An 18,760-nucleotide genomic window follows, 5' to 3' on the forward strand; every position below is an offset into this window, starting at 1 on the left:
ATCTGGTACAGGGGTTTTGCTTCAATCTTTGCTATACTTATGGATTTTTCCGGATTACTTCATAGTCTTTAGGCCTCGTTTGGCACCTTCGTTTCGAAATGCGTGAATTGGAAATCCCTGGAGCCTGGATTCAGAGCTGTAGAGAGAGATTCTCTCTCTTCCTTCGTTTTTATGCTCTCTCACTAGCATCCGACCGTCTATCTGTTTTCTCGTCGGTCGACTTGGCGCATTCGGCCCTCGCAACAAAGATTTTCAATCGTCGAAAACAAAAAAATCATAGTGGCCCTGGTCGGATTCACCGTCGCGTCGGATTTCGGATGGGCCCTGTTTGTGTCGGATTTCGGATTCGATAATGGCAGGATTCACCCATCGTGTCGGATTTCGGATTAGAAAACGGTGGGCCCTTTTGCGTTGGATTTTGGTGTTGGATTTCGGATTTGATAACGATGGGCACTGTTTGCGTCGGATTTCGGATTCGATAGGGGTGAGATTCACCCTCGTGTCTGATTTCGGATGTGCCCTGTTTGTGTCGGGTTTCGGATTTGATAACGATGGCCCCCGTTTGCGTCGGATTTCGGATTCGATAACGGTGAGATTCACCCCCGTGTCGGATTTCGGATGTGCTCTGTTTGCGTCGGGTTTTGGATTTGATATCGATGGGCCCTGTTTGCGTCCGATTTCGGATGGAACCTGTTTGCGTCAGATTCACCGTCGTGTCTTGATTTCCGATCCATTCTGTTTATGTCGATTTCGGATTCGATAGCGGTGGGCCCTCTTTTTTCGGATTTCGGATTCGACAGCAGTGGGCCCTGTTTGTGTCGATAACGGTGGGCCCTGTTTGCGTGGGATTTCGGATTGGATGGCAGTGGGTCCTGTTTTCGTCCGATTTTGGATTCTACAACGGTAGGCCTGTTTGCGTCGTTTCGCCGTGCCTTTGGATTCTCCAAATCTCCCCGTCACGCATCAGGGGTAATTCTGACTTTTCAATCACACACACACACACGCATATGTGTATATATATACACACACACATATGTGTGTGTATATATATATATATATATACATATGCGCGCGTGTGTGTAATTAGAAAATCTTGGGCTTTGATTTGCAATTTTTTGCATTTCTGTTATATTTGGACATGTCTGTCCTTACTCGATTCGGTGGACCTATAGCGTGCCAGTGCATCTGCATCTCCGCATGTGTGCTATATGTGTGCACGTGTGTACATGCGCATGTGTATAATTGAAAATCTTGGACTTTGATTTATTTTATTTTATTGCATCTCTGTGATATTTACGCATGCTTGCCATTTGTCGCTCCGGCGGGGATCAAGCGCTCCAGTACATGTACATGTGCATGTGTACTATGTGCATGTGCAGATGTGTATACAAAGGTTCTATGCGGTCGGGCTCATGGGAACTTCCCATGAGATTGAGCTGTGTGGGCCTTACCGTGATGCGTGTCGACCATCAACACCGTGCATTTGATGGGTCTCCTTTAAATTATGAGATATTTCAAAATCAGCCGTATATGGAACTCAGGTGGGCCATACCATCTAAAATCATGTGAAGACATGCCTAAAACATATAAAAACAGTTGGTGGGGCCCACCTGAAATTTGGATGCATCTGAAACTTGGTCTAACCCTTCATGTAAGTGGGACACACATAATGGATGGGCTGAATTTGTAAAACATGTCTCGGTGGGCCCAACAAATGATTGTTAAAGCCCAACAAATGATTATGAATGTTTTAACAGAGGGTAACCCTTCTCAACTTTTGCATGTGGTGTGGCCCACACAAGTCATGGATTGACTTGGGTTTTAAGATCGAGGCTGGTGCATCTGACTGATGGTGTTGATGGTCGACATGCATCCCGGTGGGGCCCACACAGCTCGACCTCATGGGAAGTTCCCTTGAGCTAGACCGCATGGAACCTTTTCTCACATATGCGTGTGAATGATTGGGAAATCCTGGGCTTTGATTTTATTTTATTTTTCCATTTCTGTTTTATTTGGACATGTTTGCCCTTACTCAATTAGCCGGGCTCGAGTGTAACCATGCATGTGCATGTTTGCGTGTGTACTATATACATGCACACGTGTACATGCGGGTATATAATTGGGAAATCTTGGGCTTTGAATTTGAATTTCTTTACATTTATGTGGTATTTGGGCATAGTGGGACCCATGGTAGGTGTTCCACTGACGTTGGGGAGGCGTGGCCACATCTAATCGGCTCGTGTAGAAGTATTAGGACTGTCAACAGCCGGGCCTAGGGTTGCCTCTGGCTTGGATTTTGAATCGTTTCTGGCTGACGTGGTGGGCATTGAAAATTTTGATTTGCCGAGTCCGGCGTATTGACAGCCCTAAGGAAATACATAACTCAGTACACTAGGTAAATTCTCACTGGGCTATGGTTCCGTACGTACGTTATCCACACCGTCCATCAGTTTTGCCAGCTCATTATAGGGAATGAGCCCAAAATCGATTCATATCCAAAGTTCAAGTGGACCACACCATAGGAAACAGTGTAAATTGTTCCATACGTGCGTTATCCACACCGTCCATCAGTTTTGCCAGCTCATTATAGGGAATGAGCCCAAAATCGATTCATATCCAAAGTTCAAGTGGACCACACCATAGGAAACAGTGTAAATTGAACGCCTACCGTTGAAAACTTCTTGGGGGCCACAAACAATTTATGTTTTCCCTTCATCCATATTCGTGTGATTTTATGAATAGGTTGGATGACAAAACAAACATCAGTGTGGGCCTAGGAAGGTTTCAACAATGGACATCACTATCCCCACTATTTCCATTAGTGTGGTCTACTTGGGTTTTGGATATGTTTTGGATTAGGCCAACGCAATGTTTTAGAAAAACGTGTGGACGGTATGGATATAAGACACATCCACGGTGGACCCATGCTGCTTTTGTTGAAGTATATCTATTATAGTATATTTTGAGATGAATACTTAGCTCTGATATTTTTGACGGTTTTTCTCATCAAGAAGAATGTCGGAGATGGAGGGACATGATGCAAGCTGGCCCATCACAATGGAGGCTGGTGGGGCCCCTCCATTGGTTGGAGAATTAGCAGAAATGAACCTGGCCCACAATATGTTTGAGGTGTTGGTACCTATTATCATGTTCGCTGGCACAGGGGTTGTTGCAAGTCTCTCTTTTGGCTTCGCTCGCTGTGCTGTCGCCATGTCCGGCATTTTCACATTGGCTACTATACTTATATTCCTCACCATCAAATTTCCGAGGGGAAGTGGATTCGTTCTGAGTAACTTAACTCAATACACTAGATAAATTCTCATTGGGCTATGGTTACGCATGTGCGTTATCCACGACGTCCATCAGTTTTACCAGCTCATTATAGGGAATGAACCCAAAATTGATGAATATCCAAAGTTCAAGTGGACCACACCATAGGAAACTGTGTAAATTGAACGCCTACCATTGAAAACTTCTTGGGGTTCACAAAAGATTTGTGTTTTCCCTTCATCCATATTCGTGTGATCTTGTGAACACGTTGGATGACAAAACAAACATCCGTGTGGGCATAGGAAGGTTTCAACAATGGACATCATTATCCCCACTATTTCCATTAGTGTGGTCCACTTGAGTTTTGGATATGTTTTGGATTAGGCCAACACAATGTTTTGTAAAAACGTGTGGACAGTTTGGATAAGACACATCCACGGTGGACCCCAAACTGCTTTTGTTGAAGTATATCTATTATAGTATATTTTGAGATGAATACCTAGCTCTAATATTTTTGACGGTTTTTCTCAACAAGAAGAATGTCGGAGATGGAGGGCCATGATGCAAGCTGGCCCATCACAATGGAGGCTAGTGGGGCCCGTCCATTGGTTGGAGAATTAGCAGAAATGAACCTGGCCCACAAGATGTTTGAGGTGTTGGTACCTGTTATTATGTTCGCGGGCACTGGGGTTGTTGCAGGTCTCTCTTTTGGCTTCACTCGCTGTGCTGTCGCCATGTCCGGCATTTTTTCATTGGCTACTACACTTATATTCCTCACCATCAAATTTCCGAGGGGAAGTGGATTTGTTCTGAGTAACTTAACTCAGTACACTAGGTAAATTCTCATTGGGCTATGGTTACGCACGTGCATTATCCACACCGTCCATCAGTTTTACCAGCTCATTATAGGGAATGAACCCAAAATCGATGCATATCCAAAGTTCAAGTGGACCACACCATAGGAAACTGTGTAAATTGAATGCCTACCATTGAAAAGTTCCTGCGGGTCACAAAAAAATTTGTGTTTTCCCTTCATCCATATCCATGTGATCTTGTGAACAGGTTGGATGACAAAACAAACATCAGTGTGGGCATAGTGTGGTCTACTTGAGTTTTGGATATGCTTTGGATTAGGCCAATGCAGTGTTTTGTAAAAATGTGTGGACGGTTTGGATAAGACACATCCACAGTGGACCCCATACTGCTTTTGTTGAAGTATATCTATTATAGTATATTTTGAGATGAATACTTAGCTTTGATACTTTTGAGGGTTTTTCTCAACAAGAAGAATGTCGGAGATGGAGGGCCATGATGTAAGCTGGCCCATCACAATGGAGGCTGGTGGGGCCCCTCCATTGGTTGGAGAATTAGCAGAAATGAACCTGGCCCACAAGATGTTTGAGATGTTGGTACCTGTTATTATGTTCGCTGGCACTGGGGTTGTTGCAGGTCTCTCTTTCGGCTTCCCCCATTATACTGTCGCCGTATTCGGCATTTTCGCATTGGCTACTACACTTATACTCCTCACCATCAAATTTCCAAGGGCATCCATCGCTGTGGCAAAGAAGCTGTTTGGGTAGAGAGCCGTTGGATTGGTTCACCTTCATTCCTGCTACTACTCTCCATATATAGATTGTATTTTTATTTTTTTTTGTATTCAGACTAAATTCTTTTCTGTTGCATTAAATATATGTACTTTTCTTTTCATATGTGACGTATTGTGGAAGGTTTGTGGATTTGTTATATCCACCCCGTCTATCTATTTTGCCAGATTATTTTAAGGCTTGAGCTAAGAAATGAGATAGAGCCAAAAGCTGAAGTGGACTACGGCATAAAATAGTGAGGATTGAATGTCTACTTTTGAAACTTCCCTGGGCTCATAGAAGTTTTGAATCAATATGATATTTGTTTTTTTTTTTTTCCTTTATTTAGTTCTATTTGAGCTTATGAAGATGACAAATAAACATTATAGTGGGCCTTAGGTATGTTTTAATGGTGAAAATCATTGTCCCACTGCCTTTTGTGGTGTGTCACTAGAAGAAAACTGACCTTCACCAGTGGTTAAAACCACCAGTAACAACCTAGAAAATCGCCGGTAAAACTACTGTCGGCGGTCCGGTAAGTGCCGGTAAAGGTGGCGTCGGCAGAGGTGTTACCGGCGGTCTGCATCTTTTACAGGTGATTGTGCTGGGCGCTTCCTAATGTAAAATTTGCTGGCGGTTATATAGTTTTACTGGTGCCGGTAAATGTCTGCTGAAGTGCCGGTAAAGGTCTACGAAGTGCCGGTATATTTGAGGGCTAATGTTTATATTTGATTGAAACCTGTTCTCTCTTTTTTTTTTTTAATTATCTTATTATTATTATTATTATTATTTACATATTTAAAACTTGTAATTTGGATGTCATGCATACATCACAGTCGGCCTCACACAAAGGGCGGTAGGTCTCGAAAACTTTGTAGGGGATTTGGTCTCTTAATCAAGGTTCAGATTATGTGAATGTGGGGCCCAAGGTCTGGTGGATATCCAATATTCAAAAAGAAAATTCTTACAGCCGGCCACAAAGAACAGTTGTAGAATGCATCTTTGGATAAACTAAATCTAGTGTATGAGCATAGTTTTGAATTACAACTACAATTAATGGTTACTTTGATTATTGCTATAGTTTACTCTAAGGAATGTAAATGGCTAATAAAAGTAGAGATTTATAATATGGAATGTAAATGATTGATAATTAAAAGATAAATTTGGTTTGGTTGGTATGCGACCATTTTTTCTATTGACTTCATTTGCTATTTATAACTTTAACTGGCTATTTGGATACTTCGCATGTTCTGACGGTTGTTATAACTGTTTCAGTATTACTGACATTCTGGATGTTTTTCACATTCTAACGGTTGCTATAACCGTTTCACCATTACTAACTTTCTAGATGCTTCCCATGTTCCGACGGTTGCTATAATTGTTTTATCATTACTAACCCTCTGGATGCTTTCTTACCACCTATCTTAATAACCACTCTAGGCCTTCTTGCTGATTCGACCATATTTCACTTAGTCAATCTTTTAAAAGACTTATAACTGCTTGGTTTGCTTGTAATTTTCTTATAACTGCTCATTATCTTATCATCCTATTAATTGTGATTCCGTAAAAAATACTATAAGAATTCTCGAAGATATTTAATATGCTATAGCTTTTATAATAAGTGTCATTTTCAATTTGGTTTCACAAAAACATTTAGAAATATGGTACAACACAAGGTATGTTTTTGGCATTTAACCCATACAACAAGTGTACATTAATATAATTCTTAGGCGGACAAAAAATATTGAAGACCCGTATCCAATGCACATAGATGCAAAAAAAAATATTGACATGCAAGCTGTACTATAGGCATGATAGGCCTATGCAGTACTTTCACATTAGTGTTGGATGGAGTGCATAGCCTAAATTCGTGTCCATTGCATACAGGCCACATGGTAATAGCTTAAAAATGATGGTGAATTATAATTCTTGTCTACCCATAATCTAGAAATAAAATTTTGTTGGGAATCATTAAACATTGAGATTGTATTTGTATTTAAGTTATACTGTTATGTTTGTAAAGGTTAAGATATTGGTTTGTATAAGTTTTTGGGTAACCACTTGAAAATTTAGTTATGTATATTTGGACTCCCTCTTATACTTGATTTGTTTTTATCACGCTAGTTTATTAAATCTGATAAAAGAAAAAAAATGTACGTGAAATTTGGGATATTTAAAGGTTAACGCTCGGGTTTTTGAAAAACGAGTAGTGTACTCGGGTTCCGGGAACCGGGATGTTACAAGATGATATCAGAGAATGTATAACAAATATTACACAATGATTAACATGAAAATCAGGTAAGGTTCATTAAATAAATTACAGAAGATAATCTTGTTTAAACGCATGGATGTATGCACATGCTCACAGACCTGGAGATGCACATCCAGCTGGTAAAGAGTCGCCCAAAGAGAACTAGCCACCCAAAAAAGACTATGTAATGAGGTCGCCCAATGAGAATTAGTCACCTGAAAAAGTACACAAAGGTACGCCGAAGGAAAACTAACCACCCAGAAAAGACCATATGCCATGAAAATGCATGATTAGTCCAACCATTATTATTTCAATTTCAAACCATCATTTTAAAGAAGCTCAAAGGTCACTATGGGGGGTTTGTCACCCAACATAGGCCGACAACTCAGACATAGTGTCTCATTCCACCATCCCTGGCTCATGAAACTAACAATTAGGATGTTTAAAGGTAACCTACTCAACTAGTGGCCAATTGTGGTTTTACAAGTGAAAATTACCATCGCAAGGTCATATGAAGACAGTTTATTTAAGCCACCTAGGGCAAACGTTATATCAAGCCGCATAGGGCAAACAGTCCATCCCAAGGATGTGATAAAAATGAGATTTTTCCCGAAAAGCCTCATAGGTACAAATGATTCCCAAGATGGTAATTCCACGACAACATTCTATTTAATCTTATCAGGATAAATGACCACTAGTTCGAGGACCACCAACAACATCATAAAGTAATCGCAAGTGGTAAAGTAAGCCGTGTATAATCTGAATAGTACTTATACATTTAAAATGTTTATCTTACTCTAAACAGGGGTAATTGAGATCCATAGTATGTTCATATAATTGAATTGAAGTCCAATCATCAATCATTTGTAAATAACTACACATATAGGGACTAACATTTATCATCATTCTTATTAAATACTAAATTAAGCAATTAATGGAATAAATGAACTAGGATAATTATCATGATGTGGAAAAGCTTGAAGGTAATCCTCACCTCTCCAGAGTCAAATTGTATAAGTACTATTCAGATTGTACATGACTTACTTTACTACTTGCGATTACTTTATGGTGTTCTTGAAGGTCCTCGAACTATTAGTCATTTATCTTGGTAAGATCAAGTAGAATGTTGTCATGGAGTTACCATCTTGGGAATCATTTGTGCCTATAAGGCTTTTCGGAGAAAATTCCATTTTTATCACATCCTTGGGATGAACTGTTTGCCCTATGCAGCTTGATGTAATGTTTTCCCTAGGTGGCTTAAATGAACTGTCTTTATATGACCTTGTGATGGTAATTTCCACTTGTAGAACTACAATTGGCCACTAGTTGCGTAGGTTACCTTTAAACACCCTATTTGCTAGCCTCATGAGCCAAAGATGGTTGAATGGGAGGAGGCAGATGATCTCGCGACTCTCCATTCCTAATTTTATTTGTATTTAAGTTATACTATTATGTTTGTAAAGGTTAAGACATTGGTTTGTATAAGTTTTTGGGTAACCAGTTGAAACTTTGGTTATGTATATTTGGACTCCCTCTTATACTTAATTTGTTTTTGTCACGCTAGTTTATTAACTTTGATAAAAGAAAAAAAATATACGTGAAATTTGGGATATTTAAAGGTTAACGCTCGGGTTTTTGGAAAATGAGTAACGTACTCAGGTTCTGGGAACCGGGGTGTTACATCAGTAGAGGTACTTCCATTACTATCTTTCGTTTTCAACTGCTTCTCATGAAGGGTTGAGATGACAGTCTCCACATCTATGGTATCTCTACCATGGATCAATGTGTCTACCAGATTCTCAAAAGATGATGTAATCGAATTCAAGAGAATTAAGACTTGATCTTCTTCTTCGATCTTAATCTTTACATTCGTCAGTTTATGTAGCAACTCGCTGAAAGTGCTCATGTGTTTATTAATGTCAGACCCTTCTGTCATCTTAAGATTATAGAATTGTTTCTTAAGATAAAAACGACTATTCAAGGATTTATTCATGTACAAACTATCCAGTTTCGTCCATACCCCTGCAACAGTTTTTTGATCCAGGACATTATATAAGACATTGTCACTAGACATAATTGTATCAAGATTTTAGCCATTTCATCTAGTTCAACCCACTCTTCATTAGTCATAGATGCAGGATGCTTCGCCTTGTTAAGGAGAGAGTGTTGTAGTCCTTACTGAATTAAGAGGTCTCTTATTTAACCTTTCATAGTTAAAAGTTATTTCTCCTAGTAAACTTCTCCATTTCATACTTAATATTAATCTCTTAGAAGACATATTTTCAGATAAAAAAAAACTCAAAACTCACATGTTGTCTCTGATACCATTTATTGGGGGATGCGCAAAAGTAACTCGGAGTTAGAATCAAACAACAATAGATTAAACAAACCAAGCACACAGAGAACACATGGTTTTATGTGAAAAAACCCTCGAGGGAGAAAACCACAGCACAAAGCGACAACACATTCACTACGGTAATCAATGTTATAAGAGATGAAAGAGTTTACTGATCCGAGAATATACCCCAAATACCCAAAAACCTATCTTTAAACTCCCTTTACTTACCAAAAGCTTTAAGCACATTTTCTACACCCTAATCCCTAATTACAAACCCTTAAAAAGGATTAAAACTGAATTAGAAAATAAAATCATCATATTAAGTGCCATCGACATCTCATCGATGGAATCTAAGCCACTTTCGATCACATCGATTTGGATTACAAAACTGTCTAGCAAGCAAAGGCAAAAGAATAGAATTTTCTCGATGGGATCGAGTAGATTGTCGATGGGATCAATAGTTACTCAATAGGATTGGGTGGTTTGTCGATGCCATCGCCAGAGCTAACACCCTGAAATTTGGGGGTCGAGCAGACACTCGACCTCCAAGTTCCCAGGTGTCACTTATATATATATATCCTAATTTTAGTGACTTGTATATAATTCAATTTAAATGAGCAAAAATGGAATCGACTGGAACATAAACCACAACTACATCTAATCTACTGAAATGAAGACGGCTACGATATACGAGTCTTACAAAAAGATATCAAACGGGCCGCGCAAGGCGCTGCCCGACAAAATACATATGTGAAATGTCCAAAAGAATAGTGCGTTGAGTCTCCTACTCAACAACTCATAGTCAGCCCGCTCAGCCTATGGTGACCCACCCATAAGCTGGAAGTAGGATAACACCTCTTCCTTGTCTATGCTCACCCTACTCGGCTCGTCAAGCTCTGCATCACCCGCATCTAATGAAGTGTCTGGTTGGTGTTTTAAAACACCATTCCAGAGTGGGAGTGAGTGATCAACTCAGTGGGTGCCATTAGCCATAAGTTATATCAAATATCAATTCTATGACGAATCTAATGAAAAACAAACATTCACACATCTCAACTAATCTTGTTAATGCATAAGCATGAATTATGGTATAATGCATGACCTCACAATAACACTCTCTCGAGCGACTTCATCAAACGTTCGCGCATGACCACCACTCCCTCATTGCGACCTCAATTGCCAAGTCGCTAACCTAACTAATACAATGCGATCATGAACGGATTAGCTGAGTTTTTAATTAATTCCGTTTATCCAGCAGATTGAGAAAACTGGTACACCCTGACGATATCAATGCCCTTATCCTTTTTGCGAGGCCATGACCTCTCAACGTACATTCCTTGATCCCATCGGGTTCCTCACCCCCGATTGCAATCGCTCGCGGTCACTACAGTGATGCTCATCACCCAAGCATAGGCCGACAACTGGATATAGTGTCACATTCCACCATACCCGGTTCACGAGACTGTAGATCAATTTCAGTGGGTGTCAGTGGGTGAAGGGTGTTCTAGGTTCCAAACAAGCATGAACAAATATGGTTGGTCAGTTGGTGGACTAGACCTGCCCAAATTCAGGCGAGCGCGTAACGCACGATATTCTGTAAATAGATTTTTAATTTATAATTAGCCTTATAATTGATTAATTTTGTATTATATCAACACGTGGACGTGTGCATGTAATGTGTTTATATATTTACGTATATATGTGTACATGTATGTGCACATGCGCTTGTACGTGTTAGTATGTGCACTTATACATGTATGTATGTATATATACATTTGTATATGTATGATTAAATATTGAGTTATCGGCACAAGCATAGTTAAATTGGCCAACGTATTCCATGCATATGATTACCATTTTTAATTTTCATTTACAGAAGCAAGACGCTATTTACTCTCACACCTAGCACTTCACATACACCCATTTTTCATTTGGGTATTGAACTAGCACAAGTATACATTTTCAACACCCAAAATGGAAAATGGATCTATGAAAATCAAGCAGGGTGGGTGTGGATATCAATCTACCTGATAAATCCATAACTCACATCAGAAACAATCTATACATGCGGTGGCAGAAACAATCCATACATGCAATGGCTATTTACTCCCTCACCGATCGCTTCACATACACCCATTTTTTCATTCTGGGTAATGGAACTAACACAAGTGTACAATTTTTCAACACCCAAAATGGAAAATGGGTGTATGAAAATCAAGCAAGGTGGATGGGGAAATCAATACACCTGGTAAAATAGCAAAATCCTTCACTGATAATTAATAGAAAGCACAAAGTCAACAAAACTCACATCAGAAACAATCCATACATGCCACGGCAGATATCTAGCTTGGAAAAAACAATCCGATGGTGGAGATTCCTTGTACCTAAACAGAAGTTTCCCAGAACCAAGCGACCCAAATGAGAAAAATAAAAAAACAGATTGAGCAGGACCCAGAAGGCGATTCGGATCTAACAATCGGTTTCTGATCAAACTAGGTCAGACCCAATACAGAAAATGTCACAAAATACTGCCGTGAAAGAGGGGGAATGAGAGGAGAAACAGAATAAAACGCCAATAGCGTTTTTACTTTAATAAAGCCTGCCACTTGCTGTTTTGTTTCCTTCTGCAATGTGTTTATAGAGGTTTGAATTTAATTACTAAATCAATTTTAATATCTCTAATTAGTGATGTATATAATGTTCGCCATTATGATTATAATAAGCCCACTGAAATATATGCTTTGCCCTGAAAATGATGAAATTTCAAGTCTTAGAGGGCTTACAAGCACAAGATCATGTCTAAGCGACTAACTAACGATTTTTAATCATTGATTTACATGGACAATGTTTCCACGGTAATGATCATCATATTAAAGTAATTAAAGTGATGTAATTAATAATCTAATCGTTTGGGTATATCATTAGTGGGCCATGTGCCCAATAGAATAATAATAGGGTGACAGATGTTACACGCAACTCTTGTAAGGATTTTAGGTGTAATCAAGCTCTCCTAGTGGATTTCAAACCCCAATTACTTCACGGTGCCAGACAACATGGGGATTTAAACTCAAATCCTCCCAAATCCATGGTGCCAAAGGACCCCTTCCTAGTAGATTGTGTAAAGCTAAGTAATAAGAGTTGGGTGGACCATGATCAAGTAGCTATATGCTGTACACGTGGCAGTGATGGATTAAATGTGGATGGGGCGTAGCTTGAAAATTGGAGCGTTCAGATGATTCTAACCGTTGATCAGTAGATGTTATGCATCTTAAATTTTGGCAGTTGGTTTTGATCATCTTCCTTTCTTGGCGAGAGAATGAAAAGAGGGGGCCGGGTTGGAATCCTCTCTCTTTCTCATTCAAACGTTGAGATGTACCTAGCTTATTAGGCAGTTTTTGGTACAAAGAGAAGTAAGAAGAGTCCGGTGGACCATATCGAGTAGCTATCTAAGGTACACGTGGCAGTGGCTTCCGTGGACGTGTGGTCCATCTGGACTGTTTGTGTAGTGGGGCGTAGCGTGGATGAGAGCGTAGTTTGAAAATTGCACCGATCGGATGATTCTAACCGTCTGATCGGTGGATGTTATGCACGTTAAATTCGGACAGTTGTTTTTTTTTTTAAATTTTTATCATCATCTTTTCATGACCATTGACAGTTCTACCTTGTAGTGGAGACATGATCTCAATCCGAACCGTTCAAAGTATGGGGCAGAATGTGGATGGGGCGTTGGCTGAAAACCATGCTAAGAGAATGATCCTAACAGCTGGATCAATGTTCATGAATGATTCCAACCGTTTAACCGATGTTAGTTTGCCTCTAGAATTTGGACCCTTGAGGGGTCCTCGGTCTTGCCGGTTCCCATCAATTGAATCGTTGGGATAAGTGGGGTATGGTGGCAACAAGCGTAGATGTATTATAAATCCAAAAACAAGCAACCTATTTGAAGTTTGTATGGAATTTCATCGTTGACTTTAATTTCTAAATTGACGGGTCCATTTGGTGGCCAGCAATCAGATGGTTAGAATTACGTGTGATCTTTTCTGCGTGCAACATCAACAATGGGACTCCCAATTTGGGGAAGCGAACTGCTTATTGAGTAACTAAGTAAGCTAAGGTTACTGAGTAAACTCTATGGGGTCCACCTGATTTATGTCTTTTATCCACTCATTCTAAAGTTTGAGCTAAAAATTAAACCATATCTAAATTTCAAGTCACCACAGTGCTGACTCGGAGTCTGTGTGCCCGTGCGCAACGGGACGGGATGGGCTGGGCTGGGCGCGGGTGCGGGTGCAAGTGCGGTGTGAGTGTACTCGCGTGGGTGTGTGTATGGGTACTCGCAAGACTTTATTTGCAAGAGTGTACTTGTACTTGCGTCTTTTCATTTTAAACCAGAGAGATGCATCCGTTCCAGTTGGTCGCATTTGTTGGGTTTAAACCCAACAGACCTAATCCTTTATAAAGGGTACTTATGCACTACTTCGAAGTTTATATAAACTTCCGTTCCAGTTTTAAATATACGAAAATTATTCTCTTTTATAAAACTCTCTCTTGTTTAAGAATTTCACTGAGTTCATCGCTGAGTCAACTTAGCACTTTCGAATTAAACTGCAAGTGGTTCAAGCCCGCGTACAGTGAGTACACCGCTGAGACCAGGTCATAGTCGTTGTATCCTGGAAGTCGATTGTTCTGGAAACCTGTTGCACTTGTGATGCTGTCCAAGGGGAGCAAATTCGATTTCTAGCCAAATGACTCAGTCACCCCTCGACTCAATTCAATAAGTTCTTCTTTTTCAAAATTTTATTTTTCTTTCTTGGTTCTCGATTTTAATAGTCTATTTAATTCAACCAAATATTTCAACAACTTAAACACGCAACTTTTCCATTGGACCAATGTTTCAACTGTGGTGGCACACAAGACATATGAGGACAGTGGAGTCATCCAAGTATATGCGCATCTGCTGTGGAGAGACGGTTCCATCTCTCTCGCTCACATTTTTATTTTTCTGTACGTGTGAAGGTCCTAGTTTCAATAATACTGCCACAAAATAATTTAAAAATACGGATGAACAGCGTGGATATATAATTAGTACATCAAGGTGGGCCCCACGTTTTGGACATCATAATATTAGTTGAGACAGGTGCACACGTAATCCATCTCACTCTCACTCTCTCCCTGAGAGAGATTACGGCTGGCTGAGGTCACATCAGAATAAGGTACGTGACCCCACAGCATGTGGAGCCCACCTTAATGTTGGTGAGAAATACATTCCATCCATCACTTTTGGCCGATCTTGTTTAGACACGAGATCAAACATCGGTTGCTAGCGCTTACCGTTCAAATCTTTCTGAGCTCCACCGAAATGGTTATATGCAATCCAATCCGTTCATAAAATGGCCCAACTGTTTATAAGGTCATTGCCATTAGAATGCATTTAAATAACAAAAATATTAACCTGATCTCTACTTTCTTATGCTGTGGAGTCTACTTGAGATATGGATCTACCTCATTTTTGTGCTATATAGATTTTTCACAAGCACTGTAGTGCCCCACGTATTATAACCAAGATGTTTAAAGCCGGCACCGCTAGTGAGGCTGGCTAGGTGGCCAGTGGTCAATGCACCGTCGACCTGCCATAATATATGTGTTTTGTCCAGGCTGTCCCTCCATTTTTTAAGATTATTTTAAGACTGATCTAGAAAATGGGGAAGATTTAAAACTAAAGCGTACGATGGGAAAGCACTAGTGGTTGAATGTCCACCGTTAAGGACCTCCCAAGGCCCACTGTAATGTTTATTTGACATCCAAGCTGTTAATTAGGTTGTATAGACCTGGATGAAGGGACAAAAGAAATGTCAGATTGATCCAAAACTTTTGTGGCCTGCAAGAAGTTTTTAATGATGAGCAATTCAATCAACACTATGTGGTCCACTTGAGATTTGTATCTATTTCATTTTTGGATACAATAAAATGATCTAGAAAAATGGACGGTTGGCATGGACAAAACATAGACATCATGGTGGGGCCTACAAAGCACCACCACTAGGCATTGGCTAGTTGCAGGGTCCCTAGCCAGTTAGTTTCCCTGAGGGCCTTTCTGATTTTTGTGTATAAGGAAAATATCCTTGAAAATGGTCATTATTATCTTTTTGATTTTTGTGTATAAGGAAAATATCCTTGAAAATGGTCATTAATACCTTTTCACCAGTTTGAAATTTCAAATGCATTTTCATCTTGAAAATTGGTTCAAAAAGTTGACTTAAATTTATGGACCCCATTGTGATGTGCATGACATATCCACAACGTCCATATGTTTCATCAAAAGATTTTAACGCCTAAGTCTAAAATTGGGACAAATGCAACGCTCAGGTAACCCATACCACAAGAAACAATAGCCTTAAACGTCCGCTATTGAAAGATATTTTGTTTATTGGGCCCACATTAATGTTTATTTGTCATCTAACCTATTCATGAAGTCATAAAAACATTGATAAATATCAGCTTCATCCAAAACTTCTGAGAGCCACATAAATATTTATACGATAAGCATCTAATTTCCACTATTTCCTGTGGTGTGGTCCACTGGAGCTTTGGATTTGCCTCATTTTTGGGTTCATGGCCTAAATGAGGCTGACATATAGGATGAACAGTGTTGATACATCACGTACATCATAGTGGGCCCTATATTCATTTAGCAGTCATCCTCGATTTTAATGCCGAAAAGTTTAGCCATCAACATTGGCGTAAAAAAATGATGTGGTAATTACCTGGTAAGTAATCATTATTCATTTACCAGGTAATTACCTCTTACCTCAAAAATCAAATAGGCCCTTAAAGCCTAAGGGGTTGTTTGGTACTGTGGATTAGAGGGGGTTGCAAATCCCCTTGGTTGTTTGGCGCATAAAGTAATTGGGGGTTGCAAATCCAGGGGGTTTCTAATCCCCTCTTTGAGGGGGTTTGCAATTCATGGTGAGAGCTTGGATTACACCTAAAATCATTTCAATAGTTGCAAGTGTGACATGTGTGTCAATGTACACTATCATTCTATTGGGCACATGACCCACTAATGATGATCAACACTGTCCAAACATTGTTCATATAAATCAGCATTGTCCAAACATTGTCTAGCACCGTCCAAACATTGTCCATGTAAATCAGCACTGTCCAAACATTGTCTAGCACTATCCAAACATTGTCCATATTAATCAGCGATTAAAAATCATTAGTTAGTCAGTCAAACATGGTCTTGTGCTTGTGGCCTATTGGAGACTTGGAATTTCATCATTTTCGGGCAAAGCATATGTACTTCAGTGGGCTTATCATAACCATTGTGTCAAAAATTACATATCTCACTAATTAGAGATATCAAAGTTGATTTAGTAATTAAATTGAAACCTCTGTAAATATACCCTGCATACGTATTTTTGGAATAAAGTTGATTCACACTCCCAAGTGCCAAACACACCGCCAGGATTGGTAATTCAAGGGTTTCCAATCCCGGGGTTCCAAATCCAAGGTTCCAAATCCATGCTCCCAAAGGCTTAAAAAATAAATAAAAGGAATAAAAATAAGAAGAAAAAAATACAAAGAAGTACATGGAGCACATATAAATTGCACGTGGGTCATTTTAATCATGGCGAGTTAAAATATGGGCAAGTGCAACGTGGCATTTTACCATCCTCTCCTTTGCATTGAAATATGGGCCAGGTAGGTACAATTTGACATTTGACCGCGTCATTTCTAAGCCATCGGCATTGTCGGCGTCTCTCTTCGTACTGAGCTCACCTTGAATGTACGTGGTGTATCCGTGCCGTCCTTCCGTTTCTTCGTCTAATTTAAGGGATTGAACCTAAAATTGTAGCATATCCAAAGATCAAGTAGATCATACCACACGAAATAATAGAGAGAATGATTTCCACAGTTGAAACTTTGCTAGGCCCCATAGTCATGTTTATTTGTCATCCAAACTGTTGATAATATCATATAGACATGCTGAAGGGAAAACGCAAATATATGCTTGATCCAAGACTTATGTGGCTCTCAGAATGTTTTCAACGGTGATGGACGCTGAATTCGACTGTTTCCTGTGGTGTGATCCATTTGAACATTGTATATGCATCATTGTTCGGCTCAAGACTTAAAATTATCTAGAAAAATGGATTGACGAGAGTGGATAAAATACATAAATCATAAGGGACCTTACAGAGTTTACTCAGTACGCTAAGCGTTGTGAGTTCCTCACTACGCAATCCGCTTTCGTTAAACTATTGCCACGATCGGTCAGTGTGTGATGGATGCCGACTACCCGGCCTATACTTGGAAAAGGCAGGACTCCAAGGGACGCACCATGATTTATGGATTTTATCCACACCGTCTGTCCATTTTTCCATATCATTTTAAGATGTAAGCTCAAAAATAAGGCAGATCTAATGGTCAAGTGAACCACACAGTAGGGATTACATGATCACCATTAAAAGCATCTTAAGATCCGTAGAAGTTTCCATCAATGGTGATATTTATATTTTCCCCTTCATCTACGTGACCTTATGAAAAGAATACATGGCAAATAAACATGGTGGGCCTCAGAACAGTTTCAACCGTCAGCCCCAACCATTATAAATGCTTCTTACTTTGGTGTGGTCCACTTTAGCCTTAGACCTTTCTCATCTTTTGTGCTTATGCCCTCAAGTGATATTTCAAAACCCATACACCAACATGGGCTCCTCAAAGTGCCTATTCCGAGCTTAGGACGGTACCTATTGGTGTTTCAATGAAAAAGCACTTGGTTTGGATCGAGTCCGATGAGTTGGGTTTGCTGAGACGAGTGGTCCCGTGCCCAGCTCTAATCACTAGCCATGCCCCAACATGCATAAGCTGGGCTTGTGCAAGAAGCACTCAAGCCTGGCCCAGTTAATTAATAGGCTTTTGTCTCAGGCCTGAAACTGGCCAAATGGCCTAATATTCCAGACCAAGCCCATCCCAGAGTGGGTCAGGTCCACAAGCCCGACGGGCAAAACATGGTTTAAAGGACTTGTCTGAGTTGGATGCAACTCGGACAATTCGAGTTCGATTCGGCACCCACCGATCCGGTTTTATACCACAAGTGGCACCCCAACTCACGGCCAACGCGGGCAAGTTAGGCAGATACACATGCCGACTCAGCTTTAGAGCTTTTTACTGCTTGATCTGAACCAAGCACCTATGACTACAAGCATTGAGATACGCAGAGAGATTGTAGGCGTCTTCTATGATCGAGAGCTGAAGCAATTTGGTAGTCTATTCAGCCACTTGCAAGTGAAATCAAGTTATTTGTGAAGAGAA

Source organism: Magnolia sinica, chromosome 12, assembly GCF_029962835.1.
Source record: "Magnolia sinica isolate HGM2019 chromosome 12, MsV1, whole genome shotgun sequence".
In the NCBI taxonomy this organism is placed as follows: Eukaryota; Viridiplantae; Streptophyta; class Magnoliopsida; order Magnoliales; family Magnoliaceae; genus Magnolia; species Magnolia sinica.